At 45.0% G+C, this 15,205-nt stretch overlaps 1 protein-coding gene across 1 annotated transcript in view; it reads left to right on the top strand.

The window, feature by feature from the left end:
• The window catches only part of LOC112549665 (multiple epidermal growth factor-like domains protein 11), a 148,510-nt gene that overhangs the window by 101,788 nt on the left and 31,517 nt on the right, over positions 1-15,205 (top strand). Inside the window, exon 3 of the mRNA XM_025199554.1 lies at positions 6,638-6,751. The gene's annotated coding sequence lies outside the window, so the exon portion shown is untranslated. The remainder of the gene's footprint in view (positions 1-6,637; positions 6,752-15,205) is intronic.

Genomic DNA, 15,205 nt, shown 5'->3' with positions numbered 1-15,205 from the left:
AACAGCGCTGCTTCCCTGCAGCAGTGTCTGAGCCAAGTACTTCTGCCCTGGGACAGAGCTGATGAGCCTTTCTTTGGCAGTGCACTGTGGTGGCTGCCATAACCAGAACCAGGAGTGGAGCAAGCCGCTTCCAGTTCTGGACTGCTGTGGAGCCTCTGGGACTGCCCTGGATTGCCTGCCTTGAAAGTTGGTTGCTTTATCCATATGGGAATAGCCATACTAGTATAAAGCACCCTTATGCTAGTGTAAGTGTGCATGCTAGTGGATACTCTACCCTTTTACTAAACATGCCAGTACAGTGAATGCAGTGCACATTTTGAGTAGTTAAGATTCATGTATTTGCTTTTGCTATACAAGCTGACTTTCCTTGGCTTTCTATGAGAGATGAATCTTTGTAGTGTTAAGTGCAAGATAAAGTTCCTCTGTCAATTGTTGCACAGTATTTGTCCCTGTCTTATCCCTGTCTGGATCAGCCAGGGGTCTCTGGTATGAAGGGCAGCTGTAACGGCTGCACCTGATCCAGGCCTGCAAGAACCCTCAGGACATGCATAATCTGCCAGGGTGGGCAGGGAGATATTCTGAAGGGCTTTGGCTGGCCTAGAGTTGGGCTGTTGTGGGACACTTGAAAATTCACACCTGAGACATTATTTTCACTTGCAGTGCATGTCAAGGCCAAGGGCAGACACTGCGTTTGAGTGAGGCTGGACTGAGAATCAGATCTGTTCTGCTCGCTCTTGTTTAATGGCCATGTTCACTACGAGTAGAAGTGGCTGGTATAGGTGTGATAGAATGGAGTAGAAATGGCTGGTATAGGTGTGATGGGCATGTAGACCCCGCACAACAGCAGCCCAGAAAGGACTAATGCATGCATAACTACCTCCCACAGCTGTGACCAGGAAGCCAGGTGGACCTAGCTGCTATAAAACCCTGCTGTCTGGGCAGAATGGACACAACAGGTGGAGCAGCTTCAGAGATGCAGGCTGAGGTGTGGAAAGAGCTGTGGGGAGAGGGACTGCCAAGCAGGAAAGGTAGGAAGCAGCCCAGAGAGGTAGTGAGAGAAAGGAAAGATCACCCTCTGTCATTAGCTGTGGCTTTGAGTTTTCTGTTCCCTTAGGGCACGGCTGCTCACCCTTTGGTCCATAGAGCCACGTTCTCCGGCCTGTGGGGCTCCCCATGGGTCCAGACATTTGGTGGTAGGGGAACAGTGCTACCACTCCCCCATCGCCAAATTTCCAAGCCTTCATGTGGCTGGATGCGCCCCAGCCTGCACAGCTGCATCAGACCTTATGCACTGGGATTATGCCCCAGGCAGGCTGTTGCCATGGACCAGGATTGGGCCCTGGCCATGCCTGCTCTATGCACAAAATTAGGTCCATGGACCAGATCCAGCACATGGACCGATCTGGTACTGCTCATTTGTTTCGCGTAGCAAAGAAGGTTGGGCACCACTGCCTTAGGAGGTGATGTAGATAAAAGGGTTATTGGGGGTCAAAACAACTGTTGCACTAAAATGTGGGGATCCTTGGACAGCCTTTTATTAGAGATGCTCATTACAAATCCAGTTTGAACCTTGGGTATAGCTGGTTATTCATGGACTGATGAGAGCAGAAAGGAGCTTCTAGTAAATGCCTGCAAAAGTAAATGTGGACAGCAAATGGAGATTTATCAAGCCATGTGATGAAGGGCTAGTCCCAGGGTTTGTCTGCACTGCAGTCAGTGTTATGACTGCACCTGGCATAGACCTACATGAGCTAGCTTTAAGCAATGCTAATTGCCTTGGGAACTGGTAGCAGTGTAACCAAGGCGGTGCTAGCTCAGAATGGCCCAGGAGCTGAGTGAATAATTGATTCTGGTTAGTCTGTGTGGCGCTCCCTGCCTGCCTGCCTGCCCGAGTTTGGCAATCCAGCTCAGGTCTGACTGCATGAGCTGAACCCAGAACAGCACCTGGCAGCATGCACATATTGACAGATGCTCCACAAGTGCCCTGGGTCCCCTGGTGGGTGTATTAGTGCAGTGTTTCAGCTCTACCTGTTCTTCATGCTGAGGTCTTCATGAAGATATGTAGCTGTGGTGCTCAGCCTTTTGGCCCTGTGGGCCAGATGAGTGGCACAGGGCTGGATTGGGGCCTGGCATAACCCACTCCCTGCTGTGCATACTAAGTTTGGGTCTTGATGGCCTGGCGCTGCCCTCTCCTGGCCCCTCACATGAGGATTGGCCTCTGGGCCCCAGTGTTGCCTTTGCCCAGCCCTGCATACTGGGATTGGGCATCCCATCCAGTGTGCAGCACCTGTGCTTTCCTATGGCTCTGGGGATTTGGCAGCAGGGGAGCGGTGCCACTGTTCTCCCCTTGCCAAATTTCTGGACCTGTAGGTAGGCCTGCAGGCCAGATGACACAGCCCTACAGGCCAGGTCTGGCCCATGGGCCAGGGTTTGAGCACCCCTGATATATAGCATGCGACTCCCATGCTGAAAGGGACATAAGACCATGCTGGGGACCCAGGTGCTTTCCCTGCTTTGGTGTAATGTATGTCTGCAACCCCTCTCTGCAGCTCGAAGCAGGAGCACCTGTTTAGCTCCACTCTGCAAGAGCTGTGGCACCCATGCAGATGACTGGAGGAGTCCACACCTTGCTCCTCCAGACAGGGTACAACGTAGACAGGGCTGACTCCAGAGGTGCTGGCTCCCATCTTTCCCCTCTCCTTATGACATGGGTGTGTTGAGCCCCCTGAGGGGACACTGAATAGGCTTGGCTGTTATAGTCAGCAAGAGGCCTTAGCCTGTGAAGACACCTCTGGATGCCTGGTTTGTGCACCCTGATTTCACTTTGGCAGAGTTATTGTCAAAGCACTGGGCATCTATTCCCTGCCTAATATAATGGGCAATGCTTGGGAAAGGACATCAGGTCTTCTACTGCCACTGCTCTGTGCCTAGAAGGAATAGAGTAGACTTGATTTGGGGACAGTGACTTCACGGGCCAGGTATTGAAAGTCCTAGCTTCTAATTTTGTGCTAGAAGTTGATTTTTAAGTATGGAATTGCCAGCAAGCAGTCAGGGGCTGATATATATTTTGTTAATTGACTTATCTGAGCAAGAACCAACAATTATCTGGACTTTGGCACTGTTTCAGCGATATTTTTATGTGCTATTGATATAATGTTTGCATTATATCCTATTCTGGACTGTCTGTTGACTGTAATGCCTCGATTATTTAAGAAGAGAAAACTTTGATCCAAAATTATGTCTCAGTTTCCTAAAATATTGACATAGAGTTCAGTTTTCCTTATTTATCCACTCTAGGTATTCACACCTTATGCTGCAGTATCTGAACTCTTCACAGTCTCTTTAATGCGGTCATCTTCCCAGCTCCCCTGAGGTGGGCTACTGCTCTTCTTTCCAGGTAGGGAATTGAAGCAGGTATCACACAGGGAGTCTGGGGCAGAGCAGTGACTTGAACCCAGGTCTCCGGAGCCCTAGGTTAGTGGACATCCTTCTCTCTAAAAACATGTTTCAGAGCCCTGTGCAGAGCTTGTGACTTAGATTCCATTTGCTCTCCTTCCCGAGAGATCTTTGAACAAAGGAAACTGATGATGGCCTTTGTATGGCACTCTGATCTCTCTCCCCTCCTTGAAGGCTTCAGTGTAAAAAACCCTTCACTTCTACAAAACATCATCAGCAGATCAAGGAAAATTTAAATTGTTGTTCATTTTATGCTACAGGCCTGCTCCCGCAGCCCTCAATCCAGCCAAGCTTCTGATGGCTTCCGTGGAAGCTTGGCTTGCAAGAATGCTGCTGAGTGCTGAATCAGGCTTTTAGACTTCTCCAAAACATGTCCCATCTACTATTCTCAGTAACCATTTAAAGTGATTGATGCCGATATATTTTACAACTGAAAAGTTCAAAGCTGCTTAAGGGATCTGAGCATTCAGTTCCCATTAGAAATGGGCTTCCCAGACCCCTTGCCAATGTTGAAAAACTGAGCCAGCATCAGTCAAAAAAATAAAAATAATATATATTAGTCTATGACAACAGCAGGGCACTCGGTAATAGAGCCAGACTCACCCTCCTTAGGCCGTCTGAAGGCTCCCATCCTCCAGTTTAAAAATAAAAATTTGGAAATGTATTGGTTCTTTTGATTTTGATCATCCAATCCAATCAAATATGGTACTCTTAATTTGAGTAGTTAATGAGGGGTAGTCTTGCTGAAGTGGGGATTGATCAGTTGAAGCAAGAGAATCAAGATCTGCTTCCCTCCGCTGCATGAAGTTTTCCTCACAATTTTCCAGTAAACCAGCAAACCTAAATCTCCCTTTTTTTTTTTTTCTCTTCATTCCCTGCTCAACATGAATCCTATTAAATAGCACACAGTCACTGTTTAATTTATGTTTCGTTCCTAGCATTCACTTTAGCTCCTGCCATACATTGGCTGAGCAGGTGGGATACAGGCCTTACTTCTCATAGAGTGGGTAGAGAGGCTCATTTAAGTTTCTGGCTTTGAATTTGTTGACACCATCTCTCTGGCTAGGATACATTTGGGGTAAACATGTTTTCAGCCTTGTTCTCGTATATTAAGGGGAAAAGGATTCCAGGGCTGGATATCGTGGCCAGCTGCTCTCTCAGGAGGGACTGGGTGATTGTACACATGGGGATGTGTACTTGCAGGGATACACGTTTACTTACAGTTGTGGGACACTATCTTGGCTCCCCATTCTCCCTGGCACTACAGGTCCCATTCATGATTACTCCAGAGCCTCTTTACAGTAGTGCTGAGCTGGATCTGGATCCACTCCAGGAGGAGCTCTGGATGCAGGAGTGCGGTTGGCAGCATTTGCAGAGAAGAGGGGCATTATCCTATACCACAGCCATTCCCATCCCAATTGCTGAACTTCCCTCTTGAAATTATAGGCAGAAACACCCAAGTTAACGCAATCCTGGGGCATGTGGATGACCCCGGTGTGACTGACAGGAATGAGGAGATGAATTGAGATTGAGAGCACGATCCTTGTAGTGCAAATTAAGCCTGAACTCTCTGTGGCCCTTGTTGTGGGTCAGTCGCACATAGTCCTTGTCAAAGGCTCTTGGTGGGTGGGTCAGGGTCAGTATCATTTACAGTTCAGTATCGTCCTGCCAGGCAGGTGAAGAATAAAACTCTCTTATCTATTAACCTTGTTGAAACCCAGAACATCATCTTCACAGGTTTGTGGGTCTGAGAGGCTGGAGGTGGGGGACTTGGGCCATCACACTCCATGGGGTCCCAGTCCAGGGCCCTGAGATTGTAATTTTTCTCCAGTGAACTTCATTCTTTTCAGCCTCTCCTGGGCTGCTTCTTGTCTACACCCATTTAGTCAGGTTGTTGCAAGGTCCTGCAGGGGTATGTTGTCTCTCTTGCAGTTGCCGGCCCCTGCTACATGGTGATTCCTCTCACTTCCTTCGAGTTGTGTGTAGTCTGCTGTGCTTTTTTTAGCCTCAGACTTCCCCCCTAAGACTCTTCTTCACCTTTGGAGCTGTCTTCACACTGCTCACATCTTCCTTTTATTTTTCTATGGTGTGCCGTGCTTGCTTCGTGACTGGTTAGCTTGGAGACCTTGGCTACTGCACAATCCTAGTTTCCCCAGCATTCCTGTTATAGCAAGGAAAAGGTTATAGACCCGATCTTACCCTCAGTACCAGAACTGAGATGGCAAGGAACTCCAGCGGCTCCAAGGAGCCTCGTTAACTGAAACATCATCCATTATTAACAGAAACCGTTCCTTGCCTGATGTTCTGTGTGTTCCTGGTAACACCTGAGATAATTCATGAAGGAAGACTCCAGAAATCCAATGTACAAACCAGTGTTTGTGGTGGTGATTTTTATCATTTGTATTTCTCCATGCAGGAACAATGAGAATTGGGTTTGCTTTCCAGTTGTCAGTACTTTTATGCTGAGTAACAGACACTTCTGGGAAAAGCTTGAAGAAGCGCTTTCCACTGGAATAAAAAGTAATCGTGAGACTAGTATTGTCTGTCATGGCAAACATGTTTAGAAGTGACTTGTGCTTTTGAGTTCACTTATTTTTGGGTAGCCAACTCAAGACAACTTGTAGCACCTTAACTTTCAGAGGGAGTGCTCAGTACTATACTATAACCCGGGTTTCATGTTAGTAACTGTCTTAGTTAATGCTTAAGGGATCTGAGCATTCAGTGCCCTGTGACGGTAACAATAATCAGTTGTGAAGACCATGGCTAAGCTAAGCTTTTGTATCAAAGTCTGATGTAGAGCCAAATGGAATGTGCATTGAAGTGATCCCTTGCCTAAATTATGATGAAAGCCTCAGATAGGAGAGGCAGTGTCCTGAATGTTGGATTCTTGTTGCTTCTTGGTGATTAAAATGGTATACCCAACAAAGACTCATCATTTTTTCTACATGCTTCCATGAAACTCATCTCGTTTGTCATCCAGCTTAATTAGAATGGACTGTTCTATTGCATCTTTCAAAACCACTCGTGCGTTTAAGAATACATACACCACAGTCCCTTTTAAAACTGATGCATATTGATTTTTTCCTGTTATGATGCATGCATATGTATTTCTATTAAAATTCACTTCTGTTCCCTCAAAACACTTAATTGACCTATTTTTGTACCTATTGACTACTTACAGTGCCCAAAGAGCTTCTGAAGATCCCTGCTCGTGCCTCCCCATCAATGTTGTGTGCATTGTTAATGCACTGATAGCCTGTAAACAGGACCCAGCAGGAGTCTTCAACGCATTGAGGTAAGACAGCCAACACAGTTCCTTCAGCATTTCCATAGGACTTTTTAGTAGGGAGAAATGTCTCCTGTTAAATGTATTGGATGAAATCAGTGAAAGTCCATGTTGAAAAATTGGCTTAAGTCATTTAGTCTACATTTAGGCCATGAGATTGTTTACAAAAGCATCAAACACTTGCCAAAAATGGAATTTTTGAGTTAAAAAAAAGCCCTCCAAAACCCCAGAATTGCTGTTTTTGGAATTTGCTCATCTGTCAAAGATTCTAAAGATGTTTCCTGTTGAAAGCATCTGAGCAAAATGTTTTGTGTCAAATGACAAAAAGAAATATCACAATCATTTTGACAGTTGAACCTACTGTCATTTGGGTTTGAATTTTCCTAGTTGTTCAGGATGGGGTAGGGAGGGGAGAAGGTTAGGTGTCCTGTACAGGGCAACATGTGACAAGCTGGAAGCTCAATCCCCCCTGCCCCCACCCATGCTCACATGGAAAATGAAGAACAAAACCAAATAAAATGCACAGTTTTGATTCATCAACCTCAACATGATTTGCATAATTTTTTCTTAGAAATTGCATTTTTCAGCCATAAAACCATTTCCACTAGCAACTTGTGATTTTGATGTATCGTCTACCCACCGTGCTGCTAAAGTTGGTGGAAGCTGTGTGTGCCTGTCCCCTTTGGGAAGTTTAGGGAGATGTTCTTCCCACTTTGGTTTCCACCCAGGAGGGATTTGTTGGATTTCTTTTGCATCTGCATTTAGGTCCCGATCCTGCAGCTTGTTTTTTGCTTTCGGCTCCTCCTGTGCAAATGGAGAGAGGCGAGCAGGGTGTGGGGGTGGGGAATCCTGTTTTATCTGTGTTCTTGTGACACTTCATTCAGTTTAAATGATTATCTGCATCTTTCAATTTCTCTGCAAACTCGAGCTCAGTTTCACCAACAAAGCATTTTGCAAAATGAATCCACAGACAAATAAATCAATGACTTGCCACTTAGTGGTTTTTCTATAGCTAAGATTAGTGGGTTAACAGTGAGAATGCATTTCCATTCCGTTGTGATGAAACTAGTGGAGCAGATTTCAGGCCGCAGGATGAATAGTCCTGTGTCAATACTATAGCTGAGGTAATGAAATTAATTCTAAAAGGAACCTGAGTATGTGAAAACGGCTTGATGTATAACAGATATGCAGCTAAATCAGTTATAACTAACAGAGTGACGTGCTGAGAAGTTACAGGATGAAGAGTTTGGATCATCAGGGCCCCTATCCTCTGAGACTCTCCTGGACTTGATATTAGACTTCAGGTGATGGCACTGAAGTCACAAATTGTTTGGACAAGAATAGTCCATTCTCTGGAGAGAGCTTTCAATTGTTGTACTCAATACCAGTTTTAAGTACAAGACAAAGAAACAATCAAACTCTGCCTAGGTCAAGATGCACTAAGCCACAGAATAACAGAAACTGCCTACGTCCAAAGGCAACATAATGTGCCAAAGAGACAACAGAAAGCTTTGTATAGCTTGTACTTTAATCTCAAGGGCAGAGCGTCTCCTTGCAGCCAGGTGTTCAGAAGGGATCTGCAGATCTTCTGGGCAGGTGTGGTGGAGGTCCTTCAGCTCCCAGCGTGCTTTGTGGGAGCCATTTTAGCTGCCACTCAGAGCCCATTTATGTCAGGCGGCTTGTCTGATTGGCTGTCTCAATCATTCATGAAGGCCCCTCTGGCCAATTTTGTGGGGTGGAGCCTTTGGGGAAAAGATTTTCAACCACACAAATGGGAGCCTTTGACATTAGTCTGCAGCGTTCATCATTCTCCCTGGTAAAGATGATGGACATCCTTAGTTGTGGGTTTAGGGCATTCGAAACATTTGTATTGATGGTTATTAGCAGTCAACTGTTGTGTTTTCAGTAATGGGTGGAAGTGAACTGCTGTGTGGTGCCTGGGGAAATGGTCTCATTTCTACCACCATCCATTTCACGGCTCACAGCTTTATCAGTTAAGAATAGGTAGTTTTCTCAGGAGGGCTAATTTCCAAGGGGCAGACTTCGTAGTAAGGCTGGAGTATTGTTGTAGCCGTGATGATCCGGGAAATATGGAAGAAGCAAGGGTTTTTTGATAATATTTGTTTATTGGGCTAACTGTATAGTTGGGAGAGGTGCTTATTGCTTATCTGTTACTTAGGTTAGGCTGTACAGGCTTCTTTTCCATGAAGGGCACTTGGTGCCCAAAATCTTGTCTAACATCTTTCCCAACTATTCAGTTGGTCCAATAAAAGACATCACAAAAAGACGCTTGCTTGTAGCAGACATTTTGCTTGGGCATGCAACCCCCCCCCTTTGCTTCTAATGTAGTCCCCACTTCCATGCCGGTCCTTTGGTTCAGGAGATGCAGGGACTCCTTCCTGCATCCTTCCAAGCAAGGAGGGAGGGTCAGGCCAAGGCTCTCGCCCTTACCAGGGGAGAGCTGCACACCAGAACAGGGGTCCTTCTTTGCACTGAAAGCACAGTGCCCCCTGCGGTTCATGTGCCTCCAACACAGCCCATGGCTCTAGACATGCTACTGCAACCAGAAAAAATGCTTGGATGAATATTACTGAAAGAGTCAGTCTTAGTGCGACTGAGACTGTTTGTGAATTCAGTGAATAGGGACTTAGGGTTTTGGTTTTGTGTTTTAAGTACAGTCCAAGTGTTTGGGATTTACATCCTTTGAAACAAAGTGTTTTAACTTTGTTTTGAAATTATATTGTCTTTGGAAAGTATTCGAACTTGCTTCGTTTAAAAGCAAAACATCTCAAACATGTGACATTTTTTCTTTTGGGTAGAATGAAGTGCTTACCTCGGACCCAAATGAATAATTTAAAAAGAAAAAATGTGGGGTGGGGGGAAGGGGGTTATAGTTCTATACATTTCTTCCTTCAGGCACTTTGAAGGCTTTGGTAGATAAGGTACTAAGTCTGATGGGATATGGCTTGCATCCTAAGACAGCTGCTTGTATCCTTAGACAACAGCCTTCCCCTATCCCAGTGACTGCTAGATAGTGGCAGAGTTATCAGACATACTGGCCTGGAGCAGATGGTCAGGACTGGATGAACTGGAAGGCTGAGTCTGTCAAGGGACTGTACAAAGCATCTATGAATCATGTGCTGCTTTATTAAGCTCAAAGATTATCCAGGTTTCAGAGACTGACAGTGGGCTTTGGAGGTATTCATATTGTTTGGTTCTGGTTTTAGTAATGATGCAGGGATGTGTCCCTTAGAACAGTGGTTCTCAACTTCTTTTTGTACCAGGACCCATTTGTAAACGTCAATGGCCAGTCCCAACTCAGCAAATAGTTTAAGTAGAAAACACACGAGTATTTTGGCCCCTAAATACTTATTACACACTACAAGTTAAAGCAGCTCACAAGTCTTAATTTTAATGACAGAAATCCATATCAACAGGAAAACATTAACAGCAATATCAGCATGTGGCCCTACAATACTCCCAAGTGACATTCATGTTTTTCCACGTTCTTCTGTGACTGTTTCAACCCTTTGTTTGCAACCCTTTCATATATTCTTGCATCCCGCAGGTTGAGAAACACTGCTTTAGAAGATGGCCTTGTGCCCCCCATAAGCAGTGTACTCATTGAATTAAAAGCAACACAAAATGGATTATATGTTAACATGGAACAAGAAATTGCTAGTTAAAAGAATTGGAAGTCTCTGGCTAAGTCTTTTTTTTTTTTTGTTGGTAATACTTTAAAATATATATGCTTTAGAGTTTTTTCTGAATCTTGTAATATAAACTCCTTGAATTTAGTACGAGGTCTTTTCCATTAACTGTCATCAAGGTAAAATATTTCATTTGAATTGGGATAAGAGGCACTTCAGATAAATGAGGTTCTGCTGTATTTGGAAAGTTGGGTATTTCTGATATATGATCTGACTTAAGAGGTTGGGAAATTCTGTGCACAGCATGGTTCATTTATAAACAAACAAAAGTATTAAAATTAAAAGTTCAGGAAGAGGGTGTTTAATCTTTTTGAAAGGTGGTGTAAAAAAACTCTGTGTTTTAAATGGGCTTATGCCTTATAAGGTAACTCTAGGTGGGTTTTTTTTTTGAATTTCAAAAACTTTAGCACTTTATCATCTAATGAATTAAGGTCTGAGCATTATGATAGTTGTTGGATTAAGTGCAGGGTGGCTCTAGGTAAATTAGTGATTGTACTGTTGTCTGATTAGTGAGAAATCTAGATTTTTAATGCTTTTGAGAATTTAGCAAACCAGGCACTAAATTGTGCTTTGATTTAAAGACAACAGACACCTCCCTACCCCCCCCCCCCCCCCCCACCCCCACCCCTTCCAGGCACTAAATTGTGCTTTGATTTAAAGACAACAGACACCTCCCTACCTCCCCCCCCCCCCCCCCCCCCCCCCCCCCCCCCCCCCCTAAACCCTTACAGATTGTTCCAGCAGCTTTGCTTTGTACTTCCTTTGACCGTCTCATTTGGTTGGAAGTAATTCCTTCTTTAGGACCATTTATGCAATATGACTTTGTCTCAAAGCTGAAGGAAATCAACATGGGGTAGATTGCAGCCCATAAAAGCAGTGATCACTGGAGCCTGTCTTCTGTTGTTCAGGATTTTTCTAAATGGTAGTTGATCAGTATAAGGTCCATTATAATAGATATGCTTGTTAAAGAACTGTGCTGATGTTTTTGATACCTACCACTTTGTAGTTCACACCTGTCACTATGTGCATGCCATTTAATAAGAGTTAAATATTACAATTCAGAAAGAAACATGAGGCTCCCCACAAGTTTTTGGACACCAGCAGGAAAAGGGCCTTTGCCTTGAAAGCCCTTGCAGATGAGAACCTTGGTGTTCCTTCCATGTAGAAACAGTGCATACCTTATAATAGAAATAATATAAATATTTCACTATATATTTATTGCGATATATATATGAGAGAGAGAGGTAATGAGAGATGTGGCTATTTGAATGCATTTCCACTGACTTCAGTGGACTTTAGCTCAGACTGTAATAACAGATCTGCTTTCCTTACCATCCCTGTCCTGCTCATTTTAGTGTGTGTGCATACACTCAGCCATCAGAGTGACTCCTTCATGTTCCTTTGGCTAGTTCCTGGGGTGAAGTAGTATACAGAGAGTACACGTTTTCCAGACAGTGGCATGCAGATCAGTTCTGTTGCTAGGGCAATCCTCTTCTCAAGGACTAAGGTTAATTTATGGAACTGTATTGATTGGGATGCTGTATTATTTAGGGACGCACTTCTGTTTAATCCCTGAAATGGAAAATATAATGTTATTATTTTACTGAACAAAAACTTTGTTTCATTAACCAACTGATTCATATGATGTAGTATTTACATAACATTAGCCCCCACGTTTCCATCGAGATGAAGCTGTTTCCTAAGTCTTGACTGTCCAAGGGCTTGTTTTTGATTTTTTTAAGCCTTGCTTAGAAGCATTGCGTGTTGGCTGTAGCCAAGGCTGGGGATTTTGGCTGTGGTGTGCCAATGCTTCTGCTGAGACTTAAACCTGAAGGTTCCTGGCTAGAGGGTCTTGCCCCTCCACTCGGGATCACACCGGTTGCCATATTTGAAGTCAGGAAGGAATTGTACCCAATGGTCAGATTGGTATCTGGATGGATCTTTGTCTTCCTCTGCAGGAGGGGATGTGGCCTTTTCCTGGAATCTCAAGCTTATTTTAACAAACTTTGCAGCAGCAGGCTGTTGGCTGCTGTGGTCCCCTTGCTTTCTTGTGACAGGTTGGGGTGTTATGCCTTGTGGTTGTGTCAGTGTTGACCATGTAGTTTTGCTAAGAGGTTAGACAAGGATTTGTATAGGATGGTTTTGATAGGGATGCAGTTGGGCTAAATGACTTCTGGAGGTCCCTTCCAGCCCTATGATTCTGTGATAGTAACATCATTCTGGCCTCGATGTTAAAGTGTGTGAGCAGGATGTGAAAGGAGCTTTGCAAAGGCTTTTATAAATCCTGTATGGATATAGACAGTTGACTCATGAAGAAAATGCATTCAATTCTCTGTGGCCATGTCCTACTTCCAATTCCCCCCTCTTCTCCCCAGACTTGTCTCACTGAGGACTACTTCCAGGAGTAGCCCAAGGGGTGCTTGTCATTGGGAACTGCCCATTAACCCCAGTTGTCCTAGTGCCATCAAATAGTCTATTCAATTTGTATTTATAGACCTTTATACAGATCTGTCATGAGCAGGGCGCAGAGTCCGCCTGTGATTAAGCTTGCTCTACACTTCCGTGACAGAGGAGGCTAGATGAGCTGGATTCTAGCCTGTGGTCCTGTGGGGAGCACTTTGGGAGACTCAGCATGGGCAGGCTTTACTATAAATAATGCCCGTAAATAATTGTCTATATAGGGCATCAATATGCTTGTTTTACCCCAGGGGTAGATGGCTGTCTGGGCCTGGCAGGTGGGCCCAGAAGCTATCCCCTGATTGGTTCCCCATGACTTAATGTTTCATTATACTGGGTGACTGTTGTCCCCAGCCTAAGACTGTAGTTTTATAACTCTGTGTAGCAAGTATGGCTGACCGAGCTCGGGGAGAAGGAGTGAAGTTCTGAGACAGCTGGAGGGGACAAAGTACCAGGCAAAACAAAGAGAAGGTCTCAAGGTAGATAGGGAAAAGGAAGGGTCCCAGGGTGGGCAGACTAAAGTCCGAGCGAGGACAGAGGGAACTGGAGAGGCACAATAAAGACCGTTTTGAAGCAGCATTTGCTTAATGCTTGGGACATCAGCAATCCAATAACCCTGTTGTAAAGAAAGAAACACCCTCCTTTCTTCCCAGGAGCTTACTGAAAAGGAGCTCCCAGAGGCGGGGGGCTATCGATCACTGGAGAAGTCGGGGACTGAGAAGAGGCAGGGCGTCAAAGCCAGAGGCTTGCCCCTTGTGAAGGTGTGCCAGGGCTGCCTGCAGGGGGTCCTCTCGGGACAGGAAGACCGAGTAAAGCTGCTTCTTTGAGGAGTCCCAAAGAGGAGTGTTCCCCTTCCCGTCTGAAAAGGGTCAGACTCATCCTCCTTTGTCATGACCACTTCCTATTAGAAGACCATGATTTTCGTTGGCCATCACTTCCATCCATTAGGGGCCGAAATTCTCCAGGTCAGGTGTCTGCCTTGACTGAATTCTTCACACATTTCTGCTGCAGTGGCTCAGGCATGTCTGAGAACAAGGCTAACAAGAAGAAGGAAAAAACTCACTGCTCTTCTAAATTAAAAGAAATTCTGGTGACCTTTTACTTTGGAAAGCTCTTGTGCCCCATTGCTTTGGAATAGGTACTTGAAATTTGGTGCGGAAGGGGCATTTGTGTTGTATCCATGTCTATCGCTCTTCTTATGAAAATCTGCCAAAATCTGGCCAGGTTAAAGCTGTTGAAAAACCGCAGTTTGCACATTCTCAGAGACCAAAATCTCTGGGGATTCTGCCCTCCCTGAGCATGTTCAGGTATCTCCTAGCACTAACCAGACTGCACATGAGACATCCCCACTAAGCAGCGCGGTGTGTTGTGTCCTCTCGCGTCTCCTACGTGTGACCTGGTTCTGTGCACAGAATGCCCAATACTGCCCAATGCTACTATCCAATACTTGGCTTCCTCCTTGCCCACCCTCCTCTTTTACTTTGCATTATTCCAATTTTGCTTTTACTCGTTTCCATATTGGCTTCTCTGTGGTGTTTATCACTGCAGCATCCGAGTGGTTCACAAGCATTACTCCCCTTATTTTCTCAGCACCATTTGCCAGATGGCAAACTGAGACAGAAGTGAAGTGTTCAGTTATTTGGGGTGCACCCGGATTTCCTTTCTTTCTTCCAGTGATTAGCGCTGCACATTGTTTCATGAGTGCGAAGTGCGGGTTCCATGACATCAGTTGCAGCTGCAAGTCAGTGCTCAGCCCTTCTGCAAATTGGACCTGAAAACACTAAGTCTCAGTAAAATGAAGAGTAGACACTTGTGACGAGTGTGGTTTGAGCAGCTTGTCCAGTGGTGCATAGGACCCCTTGGCAGAGGTTTAGGTAGAACTGGGTTCTTCAGGGCAGCATTCACCTTTCCTAACCACGAGGCTGTCCTTTGTCTTCTCTGATCCCCAGTCTCTTTCTCCACTTACTTCATTCCTTCATTAAATGAGGGTGGGGTGCTAGAATCAATAGATTCCTGATTCATCCCCAGAGCAGGTCTGGGGGGTGGGCTGGGCACTGAATGGACAGAAGGCCTGTGGAAGACTGTGTGTTGTCCTTAACGAATGTCTATCATAATGCATATGCCAAAAGGGGCCCAAGAGAGGTTGCCATTGGCAACCTTTTCCCTGGCATTTCTTAACTTGGTGAGTGCTTAATATTGCGGATGTAATGTTCTTTTAATATAGTTATTTGTGTGTAAACTATTTATAGACTTAACATCTTGTTCTTCTAACAGGTATTAGATGAGGAAACCAAAC

Source organism: Alligator sinensis, unplaced genomic scaffold (assembly GCF_000455745.1).
Source record: "Alligator sinensis unplaced genomic scaffold, ASM45574v1 scaffold210_2, whole genome shotgun sequence".
Classification (NCBI taxonomy): Eukaryota; Metazoa; Chordata; order Crocodylia; family Alligatoridae; genus Alligator; species Alligator sinensis.
Note: the sequence above shows the minus strand (reverse complement) of the source record. Positions and strands in the feature narration are given on the sequence as shown.